General features: G+C 36.0%; 1 protein-coding gene across 1 annotated transcript in view; it reads right to left on the minus strand.

Moving 5' to 3' along the window:
* Positions 1-12,293, minus strand: part of ANXA10 (annexin A10) — a 66,410-nt gene that overhangs the window by 53,952 nt on the left and 165 nt on the right. The gene's annotated exons all lie outside the window — the stretch shown is intronic.

The following is a 12,293-nucleotide window of genomic DNA, read 5'->3' on the forward strand; positions in this document are numbered from 1 at the left end:
ACACACTCTTCCCCAGTCCTGGGGGTGTTGGATGCCTCAGTCAGGGGACTCACAGGTGGAGGGGGCCACCCACAGAAGGATAAAAAACTCAGTCTCACCCTCTTTACTAATGCAGGGTTTTGACCTGAAGCTGGCAGGAGCAGGTGAGGGAGAGATGCTTTAATTAAGAAGAAATGTTGCTTTTATATATAGAATGGATAAACAAGGTCCTACTGTATAGCACAGGGAACTATATTCAATATCCTATGATAAACCATAATGGAAAAGAATATAAAACAAAGAATTTGTATATATATGTATAACTGAATCACTTTGCTGTACAGCAGTAATTAACACAACACTGTAAATCAACTATACTTCAATAAAAAAGTAAATAAATAAAATTAAAAAAAGAAATGTTCAAAATTTTTACCTTGCACAGATCTAGATATTTTTAATTTCTATACATTTTTGTGAGTGGAAGTGATTTATGAACATTTAAGTACCTAAGAGCAAAAGCCAAGTCATGAGATCTCTTATGTGCAGAATGTTTGTGCCCCCCAAATTCATACGATGAAGCCCTAATCCCCAGTGTGATGGTGTTTGAAGGAGCCTTTGGGAGGTGACTAGATTTGGATGAGGTCATGAGGGCGGGGGCTCCATGATGGGATTCATATCCTGATAAGAAGAGGAGGCCAGAGCTGAGTGTCTCTGTCGCGTGAGGACACAGTGGGAAGGAGGCCTGTGAGCCGGGAAGACGGTCCTCAGCAGACCCAGAATCTGCTGGCACCTTGATCTTGGAATTGTAGGCCTTCGAACTCTGAGAAACAAATGTTGGTTTAGCTACCCCAGCCTATGAAATTTTCTTACAGCAGCCGGAGCTGACTAAGACAGGACCCAGGGGCAACTAGCCCTGTAGAGTTTAAACGGACAAAGTAGGAATCAAGTAAAGGTATATATTGTTTTCTCTCTGATAAATAGTCCAAGTTTAATTTAACTACCTGAAAAAAATTGTTTTTTTCCAAAAGTACCTGTTAAATAAAGTATAAATAATAGTGCATTCATTTATCTAATCAGAAAAGTTAAATTAACAATGTGTCAGAGATTCACTTAAAAAACCTCTTAGGACTTGCTCCCCATCTTTCACTGAAAGTCTTCATTCTGCTTTGCTCCGTTACCCGCTTTGTCGATTTTCTCAATCCGTACTTATTTCATTCCCAAAGAACTATCTAACCATGGAAACTGCAACCAACTGCGAGTCATTTTGACTACAAATTATAAAGTTTTGTCTTTGTTTTTATTTTACATTAAACTCAATTATTCAATCTTTGATTTGTAATCAAGTAAATCCATACTTTTTCCCTTTGATTGATCTGCTTATACCATCGCCAGTGGGGTCCATGTGAAAGGGATACTCATATGGCGATGATTTCATGGTAAACTTTGTTTTTCTGAGGACCCCTCAGGGAAGAGTTAAGAGGCCCCCCACCTAACGTGGACTAACTCTTCCTAGAAACTCCATGAAATTGTCCGCGTTCTGTGCCGCTGACTAAAACCTCTCCATCTCTCTATGTGAAGCATCTTTATTCTCCATGGTTTACCATGTTCCTGATTAAAAGATGAGGGGCATGAAAGGAAACATCTATCAAGTCTGTGAAAAACTGTGACAAATATCATGTAGCCTGTACCCAGGAAACATCTGATAGTGACCTTCTCTGGACATTGTGAAGAATAAAGGGTAGCCAGTAAAAGTTAGGAACTTCTCTCACCTCCCTTGTTGGTGAACTTTTCTATCTCGCTAGAGTCAGGCTGGTTGGGTCTCAACTCATCTTTGTTCCTTGCTGTACAATGTAGCAAGTTACTTAAGCACTCCCAATTTACGCATTGTGGAGTTACACAGGTACTTTGTTTACTTGAGTTATTTATGAAGAATGGTGAGGTATTATTAATCCTATTCCTCTTCTTCCTCATTATCACCATTAACTTCAACCTGTAACCCCACTTAGGTCTTGATTCTTCTTCTGAGAGTTTCAGGGGATGCTACTGTTTTCAAGAATCAATTTTCTATAAAATTAGAAATGCTAATTTCATTGAGTTGTAAAATTAAAATTTTTAGTCTTTTAAATTTTCACAGTTGTATTTATTTTATGTTTCTCATATATATTAGAAATTCATAATAAATGCTTTAAAAATTGTTGATCTATAATTGTTTCTACTGTGCAACATTAACAAGTTGATCACAGAGTATAACAGTTTTCAAGACTTTACGGACTTTTTCTGATCAAAACCAGGCAAGAGAAATGGTCAACCATCTACATTCAGTATGAAAGTCTGGCATTTATGATACTCAGTTTCTTTCAGTGCTTAAAGGAACAATTATAGCATTAAATGCATATATTAGAAAAAAGTTCTCACATTAAAAATTTAACCTTTCACCATAAGAAATTAGAAAAATAATGGAAAATTACACTCCAAGCAGAAGGTAGGAGGTGATAAAGACAAGAGTAGAAATCAATAAAATTAAAAAGAGAAAAATAAAATAAAGGAAATCATAAGTTTGCTTTTTGAACAACAATAAAACTGATAAAACTCCAGCCAGACTGACAAAGAAAAACAGAGAAGATACAAACCGTAAATATGAAAATAGCTGACACATCCCTACCAAAAGGAATGCTAAGAACAATTCTATGCCCATAAATATGACAATTTAAATTCCTTGGCAGACAGAAACTATCAAGATTCACTCAAGAAAAACAAATAACCCGAATAGCCTCATATCTCTTGAGGAAATTGAATTCATAGTTAGCATTACATCAACAGGAAGTATTTCAGGTACTTAGTTTCACTGGAGATTTTTACCAACCATTCAAGGAATAAATAATAACCAATTTTACAAAGTCTCATAAGAAATAGAAGAGAACACTTTCTAACTCATTTCATGGAGCCAAAATTGCACTAATACCAAAGCAAAACTGTTACAGGAAAAGAAAATTACAGAACAGTAACACTTATTAACATAGATGCAAAAATGCCCAATCTAATATAAGAAATTCCAATGCAGCAACATATAAAAAGAATAAGTAGCATGACCAAGTGAGGTTTATTCCAAGAATGCAAGGCTGATTTGACATTCAAAAATCAATCAATTTATTTCATCATACTGGAAGTCAAAGGAATTAGAACAGCTGAAACAGATTTGAAAAAGAAAAACAAAATTAAAGGAATAATGCTAATTGATTTTAAGAATTATTATGAAGTCACAGTAATAATGAGATTGTGGTATTGGCTAATGTTCTAGAAAATAAGATCAGTGGAACAGAATAGAGAATCTAGCAATAGATCCATATAAATACATAATTTTTGACAAAGTTATAAAAGCAATTCAATGGAGAAAGAATAGTTTTTCCAAGAAATGGTGCTATAAAAACTGAACATCCATATGAAAAAAAAAATTAAGCTTGACCTATACCTCATACCTTATACAAAAATTAACCCCAAATTGATCATAGACCTAAATAGAAATGTTAACTGTGTGAAATATCTGGAAGAAAATATAGGAGAAAATCTGCATGACTTTGGGTTAGTCAAAAATTTTTAGACATGACAACAAAAATACAATCTATAAAGAAAAAAAGATAAATTGAACTTCACCACAATTGAAAACTTTGGCTCTATGAAAAATGTTGTTAAAAAATGAAAAGACAAGTCGCAGAATGGGAGAAAATATTTGTAAATCACATTTTTCATGAAGCCCTTTTATCCAAAATATATAAAGACCAATAAAAAATAAACAAACAAAAAAACCAATTTAGAAAATAAGTAAGCATTATAAACAGACACATTTCCAATGAAGGTATAATAAATAAACATATGAAAAACTACGGATATCATTTACATTAAAAAATGCAAAGTAAAACTACAGCGAGATACTGCTACATACATTGCTGGTCGGAATGCAAAATTGTGGGCCACTTTGGAATAACAATTGGGCAATTTCTTATAAAGTTTAAACACAGTCTTAGCATATAACCTGGCAATCCGACCCCTAGATATTTGTCTAAAGCAATAGGAACTTTACTCAAAAACCTTAACTTGAGTGTTCTTAGAAGCTTTGCTTGTAATTATCAAAAGTTGGAAACAAGCCATTTGTCCTTCAAGCTGAATGGATAAACAGACGGTGGTATACTCATTCAAGACTGCTTTTCAGCCATAAAAAGACAGCTAGTGATTCATGCAGCAACTTGGATAACTGTTAAATGCACCCCACCAAGTGAAAGAAGCCGTTTCCAGACGGGTTTATAGTCTGTGGTTCCATTTATATGACAGTCTGGAAAAGGTAGAACTAGAGAAAAGGTAGACAGCTCAGTGTTTGCCAGGTTTGAGGGCTGGGGTGTTGGTTGGCTGCAAACCGGGAGTGTGGAGGATGTTTCGGGTGATGGAAGTCTCTATAAGGAAGTGGATCGGATACGTGACTCAAAACTCTTACAAGTGTATGCACCACAAAGAACGCATTTTACCACACGTAAATTTAAATTTAACAAAATCAACTATGAAGTGAGGGAACCCGACAGGGAATGCAGATTGTAGCAAACAAATCTGTCTAAATTACACACGAACCTTGTCGCCACAGTTAAGTGGGCTGGGAGAAGGGACGCGCCCTAAGTAACTTCACAAAATAGTGTTTGTCGGGAGACTGTAAAGCTGAGGATGGGAAGAACCCAGACAATGTCCTCTCCTTTCTCACAGGGCTATGGCTTAGCACACTCTAAACTACATGTACATGTACGATAGAGTTAAACAAATGAGCACATGTATTTTAGATATTGATAGTTACCGTTTTTATCGTGTGAGAAAGAATTTGTAAATAATGGTGAAGGTTAAAATGTGGGGCTGAATTAGATTGGATGTATCAGTATGAAGGTAGATGATAAGTAGCTAGAGAGAGAGGGAGAGAGAGAGAACCATCACCATAGGTAACTTTAATATGAACCAGGTGTGTAGACAGGGAGGGACCTGCAAAGTCTGTTAAAATCCCTTCTGTGCCCCTTGTCTCTGCTGGCCCAGCAGACACGTGTTTATCAAACGTGTGCTTTTCTGTCTCCATGTGAATTGCCTTCCTCCCCTTTGAGGTCCCAACCACTACCCCCCAACATTCTCTTTTATCTTTGAAGATGTTGTTTAAGCTGAGGGTTTCAGCCATTTTGGCAAGTGACTCAGTTTTCCTGGGTCTCTCCCATGTATACATGCTTTTCAACTTTTGTGTGATTTTCTCCTGTTCATCTGTCTCATGTCCGTTTAATTCTTAGACCAGCCAGAAGAACCTAGATGGATAGAGGAAAATTTCTTCCTCCCTGACAGGGTTACTATTTGTACTTATTCCCCTCTGCTAAATAACTAAACTAACATTTTCCAAAACCATTTCCATCTTTGAAGCATTCAAATTACTCCAAATCAATATTATTATACATAAGAAAAAGACCAAGTCCACTAAATCAAGAAATCAGCTCCTTGAAGGAAGACTTGGCATATCTGTACATGGTCACCCTATCATGCAGTGTCTGGAATAACACAGAATAAGGGCTGCAGGGGACTGAGATCTCCAGGAGCTTCTACTGGCAATTAAGTTGCTGTATATTCAGTTGTGACCACGGTTGCACCAAAAATTCCCATTTCAAAACCAGTAATTGACATGTCATTGAGGGTTCACAAATCTGACCCTTTTTTGCTTTGAAAGGACTACTGTACTCACTATGAATATTTGCTTTTTTTTTTTTTATATGAGTTACATGCTTGATTAAACACACAGTAGTCGGTAAACAGGTGATGAAAGGTACACAGAAGGTGTGTGGCCCCAGGTGCCAGTGTCTCTATCTTTCAGCACCCTTGTCTGCTTTTTTATTTACCCTTTAAAACAACATTTTGAGACTGGCAACTAAATGATAGCTTAGCAGAATGTGTACATATATTCAATATCTCTCAAGAACTGAACAATAATTCAAGCAGATTAATATTGTAGTGATGACAAGAACACAAGAGTCATCCAACAATAAAATACAATAGGATTCATATATTTTTAAAACCATTACTAATGCACATTTCTAAGAACAATGTGTCTGCTGGGGTTAAAGTGCTTTTTGTTAGTAACTTGAAAAAATATTTCTGCCATGCTATCAATTCTCACTCATTTAAAAATAAAGTAGTACAAACATTGCAATTGAGAGATAGGATGATAAAATACATTGATATTCAGTTGCTTTATTACAGACTGCCACAAAATAAAGATGAAAAGACAATCCAAAGTAGCCTGTGAGTGAAATTGATTCCCACTTTCTCCGTAACAGGACAATGTAAAACACGGTATCTTATGCACAAATAGCCTAGAATTACTTTTGTGTTTTGTACATGATACATGTCACGGTCTGTTAACATTTTATTTTCCTGGTTCCTTTGAGCATAATTACCAGAATGTCTGAAGGATACACATCAAAGTATAATTGAGAAAGAATATAGTCACAACTCCGTGTTGTGATAAGATGGGATGCTGGCGAAGAAGATGGGTCTTAAGAAGCAGTCTTTTCTACTGCCTGGATGAGAAAGGCATGTCCGCAAACTATAAGCAGAGTTTTAGGAATTCCTGGAGGCAATTCGAAAGAGGCTGAGGCAGGGAGATTGACAGCGTGAACTCTGAAAGACTTGAAAATATTCCCATGATCCTTTCTTTTTTGGTGAATGATTACAAGGAATTTGTACTGATAGCAGAAATCTGTGGTAGATAGAGGGCTGGGTGTTGGTCTAGAGGTGGTGCTCCAGTAATGAAAAATCAGCAAGTAACGCCCTCTAAATGGTGTCTCTCTGTCTGCTTTCCCCATTTCCCCTCATCCCAGGAGCGCGTGACTCATTAAAATCACTCTGAGCCTCATTGCTGCAACATCATTTCTTCAGTCTTTAACCTCGTGACTTAACAAAAGAAGTACAGTTTTTGAAAGTGATTTGTGATAATCCAATGACATTCTTCTTGTACTGTTTAAATGGGTTGATTAATTCGAAAAAATTAAAATATCATCAACCATATTTTTTCTGTTCCTTGGGTTTTACAACCCTCAGTGCTGTTTACATTTGCAGCGGGTTCTGGCTTTGCCATAATGCTTATTGAAATGAGCACAATGTATTAATGTGAGTAGACTTATAACGTCAAAATCTGGAAACCCCTAGCATTTAAAAGAAGTCAGCATTTCCAGAGAGGTATGTTAGAAAGGTGTCGTATCTTCCATAGACCCTGTGATCCGTATACTGTAAGCACTTTGGAAAATGGAAATGACCTTACACATTGAAGCCTCCTTCTTCTTCTTCCTATCATGGTAAATACTCTAAGAACTGGTAAACCAGGACCAAAAGCTTGTTCACAAGCTCCTCTTTAATGTTTTTACCTCCTACTCTCACTCACTCCAGGATGATGATGGCTCCTACACCATCATCAATGTGTCAATAGAATGCATGTTTTTGACTATCATTCTCACTGTTGTGTCCCCAAGACATAGAAGCTAGAGCAAAGATAGGAGTAGGGGACCAGGTAGGAGGGTATTGCATGAAGTCGGCAAGTGATGATATTGCTGGCGTGGACCAGGGCAGTTGGAGAGGGAGTGATGAGAGGTGGTCATATAATGAATACTGTGAATGTGTAGAGCCAAAAGGTTTTGCTGATGGATCATTTGTAAGGTATGAGAGAGACAGAGGAATCAGGGATAACTCCGATTTTTAAGTTTTTACTTTTTTTTCCCCCCCTTTGACCTAAAAGGAGGATAGAGTTTTCACTTCCTATGTAGACACCTGGTTATACGAATCTGGGGTTTGGGCTTAGATGCTGGGTTGAGGTACGTATTCAAAGAAGACTCTGTGTGTATGTTGTAATTAAAACCGTCAGATTGGGCGCAATGACCAAAGGAGTGGCTATAAGTTGGAAAGAGAAAAGTTTCCAGAATTTAGCCCCGGGGCTTTCCTGGCAAAGGAGACTGTGTCAGACCACACTCATATCTAGCAAGAAAAGGCATGAGAGTCGGGTATGGGGTCAGGAACGTGGAGGTCGCTGCTTACCTCTGTCGGACCCTTCAGGCGGAGGGGCTTTGGGTGAAAGCCCAGTTAGGATGGAGGCAGAGAGATTTGGAGGAAAGGAATTGGATACAATGAGTTCAATATGTTGTAATGAGGCCTTTTGCCATAAAAAAGAGAATTCGGCGATAACTGAGGCGGGAAGTAGGATTGTGAAATTTTTTAGCATGGTAGAAACTATTTATAAGTAAATGTTATGCTGAGTTTAAGAGAATATATTTCCACCCATGAAACTTTTGATGTTATTCAAATTTATGCATAACTGTTACAAATAATCACACACACATATATGTATATACATATATATGTGTCTCTGTGAACATGTGTAGGAACAATCACACACATATATATGAATACACATATATATGTATCTATGAATATGTGTAATGGGTGCAAACTCAACCTCCCTTCCGGAAGCAGTGTATCGGGCTGTTGAAAGCCAGGGCTTTTGCATTAGTTGGGTTCACGCTTTGGCACTACTTAATAAAGCTGTTAATAATAGTTCACCTTTCCAGGTGCTATTTATGCTCCTGGTCTTCTTGGTGTTTTACCTGCCACTTAATTCTCAAGAGACTCTTCTAATACAGGTGCTATGATAACACCCATTTTACAGGTAGGAAAGTTGAGATGCAGAAAGATTGAGTACATTGTCCTCAGTCATGGATCCTCAGGGTAAAGCTGGCCCTGAGTGCTTGTTAAATTATTATTCTACAGCCATGTTTGCCCAGCCCTTACCACAAAAGCAATCTATAGCTGTTAAAGGGGAGTTATAAAATTTTAACAAACATGCTTACATATCACAACTAGGAAAAAGTGACTGCATTTAATTTTCCAATCTAGTATGTATTAGTTCAACAGAAGCTTCAGTTAAAGTGGAGGCCCTAACCAGTATGATTCATAACTTTTGTTGAATCCTAGCGTGTAAAGTTCAGACAATGCAGTCTTGTGATAGTAAAAAGCAATCTACAGTATGAATAACCTTTTATTAATATTTGTTCAGTAAGTCGTATTGCAGATAAGCAATCAAAATCAGATTTCTTGGTTGGAATGTTTCTCCCAGGAATCCCTTTCAATAGGAAAAACCTGCTTTAAAAATGATCTTGCTTTTAAATCAGCTATACTCCAATAAAAATTAAAAAAGTAAAGATCTTGCCTCTCAACAGCTTCTGCCTCCATGGGAGGCCTGCTCAGCCTGCAGTCCCTCCTGGATTGAAAGCCCGGAATTTGCTTCTGATTTACTGAGTGTCTGCCTTCATCACCTGCCATTCACACCTAAGCAGCAGCGCAGTTACTTCATATTAGTTGGGCTAAAATGCAGGATGTCTTGCTGCCCATGCTGGATGTTGCCTCAGTTGCTGATGTTGGACTGTTCTTGAGTCATTCTGGGGGCACATTTATGAGTAAGAGCATCTTTGTGAAGATACTGGTGCTCATTTTCTCTCTTAATCGGGCTCACAAAGGATCTGCTCTTTCCTTCATAACATAAAGTCTATATTAGGTAGGATAATCACACTTAGGCGTGTTTGACCTCTTTCTGCTGGGAAAATTATTTAACTTCTCTAAGCCTCAGTATATTCATATGGAAAATGGGGATGATAATACTTTCCTTGAAGATTGTGAAGCCTAAAAATAATACATGTAAAACCACTGAGCAGAGAGTATCTGGAGCCTCCAAGAAGAATGGCAAAACCCTTGCATGTTCAATGGTATTTTTGTAAAAAGATTTTCTGTGACTATTAAATTAGACAAGGCACGCAAAACTCCTGAAGTTTAGTAGAGACTCAGGAAATTTTAATAGTAATAGTTTCTCTCTATGTAATAGAGAATGTTAATTCACGTTCTGAATATGCATTCCATATGTTATATTGCTTGTGATACGCCTCTGCTTAACTTTTTTCTGTTAGTCAATAAATATGGTAGAAATAGGAAAGCTGTCAAAAGGAAAGGAAAAGGAATAGGACTAAAGTTTCCTTAGAGGCAAAAAAGGAAGGGTGTAACCCAATAAAGAAGTCTATAGTAAATATAATGCTTCTGTACAAAAAAGGGGGGATCAGTTGATGACAAAATAGGACAACAGCAGCCAACAATTTCACTAGAAGAATCAGGGAAATATATTTGGAAGAGGCAGTATATTTTAGTGGCTAAGAGCTTGAGTTACAATGACAGAGAGATACCTGGTTTAGATCCTGGCTTGGGCAAGTTTTTTTAACACTGCAGTGAAATTTCCTCCGCTCCAAGAAGTAAATTATAATAACATCTTCCTGAAGGGGGATTTATATCTGGCTAATAAATAAATCAAAACAATTCCAGGCTTGCCTAAATCATTTAATTAAGTCTTGCTTTCAATAGACAGTTTTACAGCTAAGCACATGGTAAAATACTTGCGTGCGTCAAGGGTAAATTTACCATCCCAATGTAACTAACTCACTTAAATTACCTTAATCATTGAGGGTCATCTAACTCCATAATTCTAGAAAGTAATTTTAAAGGAGTGCATATGCTTATTTCTTATAGAAATATAACTACCTTTCTATAATTCTTGCCTCTTGCTTGATTTATATTTAAATTTTCTAGATTTTGTAACTGACATAACACATTACTTTGGTGTTCTCAAAAATAGTCATGCATTTATACCAAGGGGGTAAATTCAGATGTCATGTATATTGAATCAGAACTGCTGAGCAGAGGGCCTGGGAGTCTATTTTTAAGAAGCCACCCAGTCAGTAATTATCTGCACTATGATATGAGGACTTTTGCTTTCCTGCCCATGGAAGAGCTTATCTTTTGCTTAAGGACGCCAGACCCAGAATGGAGATTAAACAGACGAACTTAACCTCAAATATTGGTCTCTTTAATACCAAATTTTTACCAATTGGACCATATATCTTAAGAATATAAATGATTGGTCTAAAATATAATAATATTGATTATGTAAAACCATTTTATCATCAAAACTTGCTGAGATAATACATAAAACCTAACATCTGTCCCTGAAATAGCTGATCAAAATACTTAAAGTGAATTTTCAGGTTTGCTCCAATCCAGCTTTTTAATCTCTGATGTTTTTTTCTTTTTTAATCTCTGGTATTCTTTATCTGCTCCAGAAGCATGGCAAATCATTGCATTTCTTTAAAAGCTTGTTATCATTGGTAACTTTTAATAATCCCTGAAATATAATTTAAATATTCTATAAATGTTTATTTCGATACATTGGCATATAAATGTTAATATAAAAACCATACATGGCACACAGAATATAGTATTAATTACTTCCAAATAATTGTACTTGAATGAATAGAAAGGGAGAAAATTTCTATTCATTCAAGTACAATTATTTGGAAGTAATAATTGGGAGAAAGCAACCTGATTGTTACAAACTAAATCATTTATAGTACTGGCCTAAATTACCTAATGACTTTTATTTCTGTAATGAAATGTAACTGCCTCACAATTAATAAGACAAAAAAGTAAGTTTCAACTGCAAATGAGATCCTGAAATCTCAAGATAAAATTAAGATTCTTGAGCCAACAGTGATGGAAAGTAGCCGCATTTTAGGTCCTCATTCAATATTTGAAAAACAATATAAGTAAATAAAATTTTCTAGGAATTAATACTTTGTAAATGAGTAACATTATTTTTGTGCCAAAGTTTAACCAAATAGTTATGCTGTATTTTTTGCATAAAAATTTTGCATTAAAAATGAAAGGCTTCCTGAAAGCATATTTCATAATACAGATTTCTAAAATATCGTCATCAACACACAACACATTTATGTGGAATTTCCAAGACCATGTGAAATGGATATCTTTTCAAACAATGTATATTTAGATAACTGTCTATGTAGGCTCTTCCAAAGTTCATGGACTATTAGAGCAATTGGGTCAAATGCTTAAATTCAACAGATAATCAGTCAAAAATGAACTGTACTTTCTGAAGATATCATAGATTTAAAATAAAAATTAACAACCAAGTTTATTTTTAGTTCCTTATAGAAAATAAGTATGAAGACAAAAAAATCTTGTTATAACTTCAGTTAGAATTCTGAGTCAGGTTACTTAAGAAAGTAGGCGTCACTAAATTGCCTCTACAGAACAATACATTACTTCAAAATTAGCACGAATTTGACATTTAATAGTATTAACTTTGTTTAATGGTTACACTGAGCATCTACTAATTAAAACTTTAATGAAGATAAATTAGAACACCA

Source organism: Eubalaena glacialis, chromosome 9 (assembly GCF_028564815.1).
Source record: "Eubalaena glacialis isolate mEubGla1 chromosome 9, mEubGla1.1.hap2.+ XY, whole genome shotgun sequence".
NCBI classification, from domain to species: Eukaryota; Metazoa; Chordata; class Mammalia; order Artiodactyla; family Balaenidae; genus Eubalaena; species Eubalaena glacialis.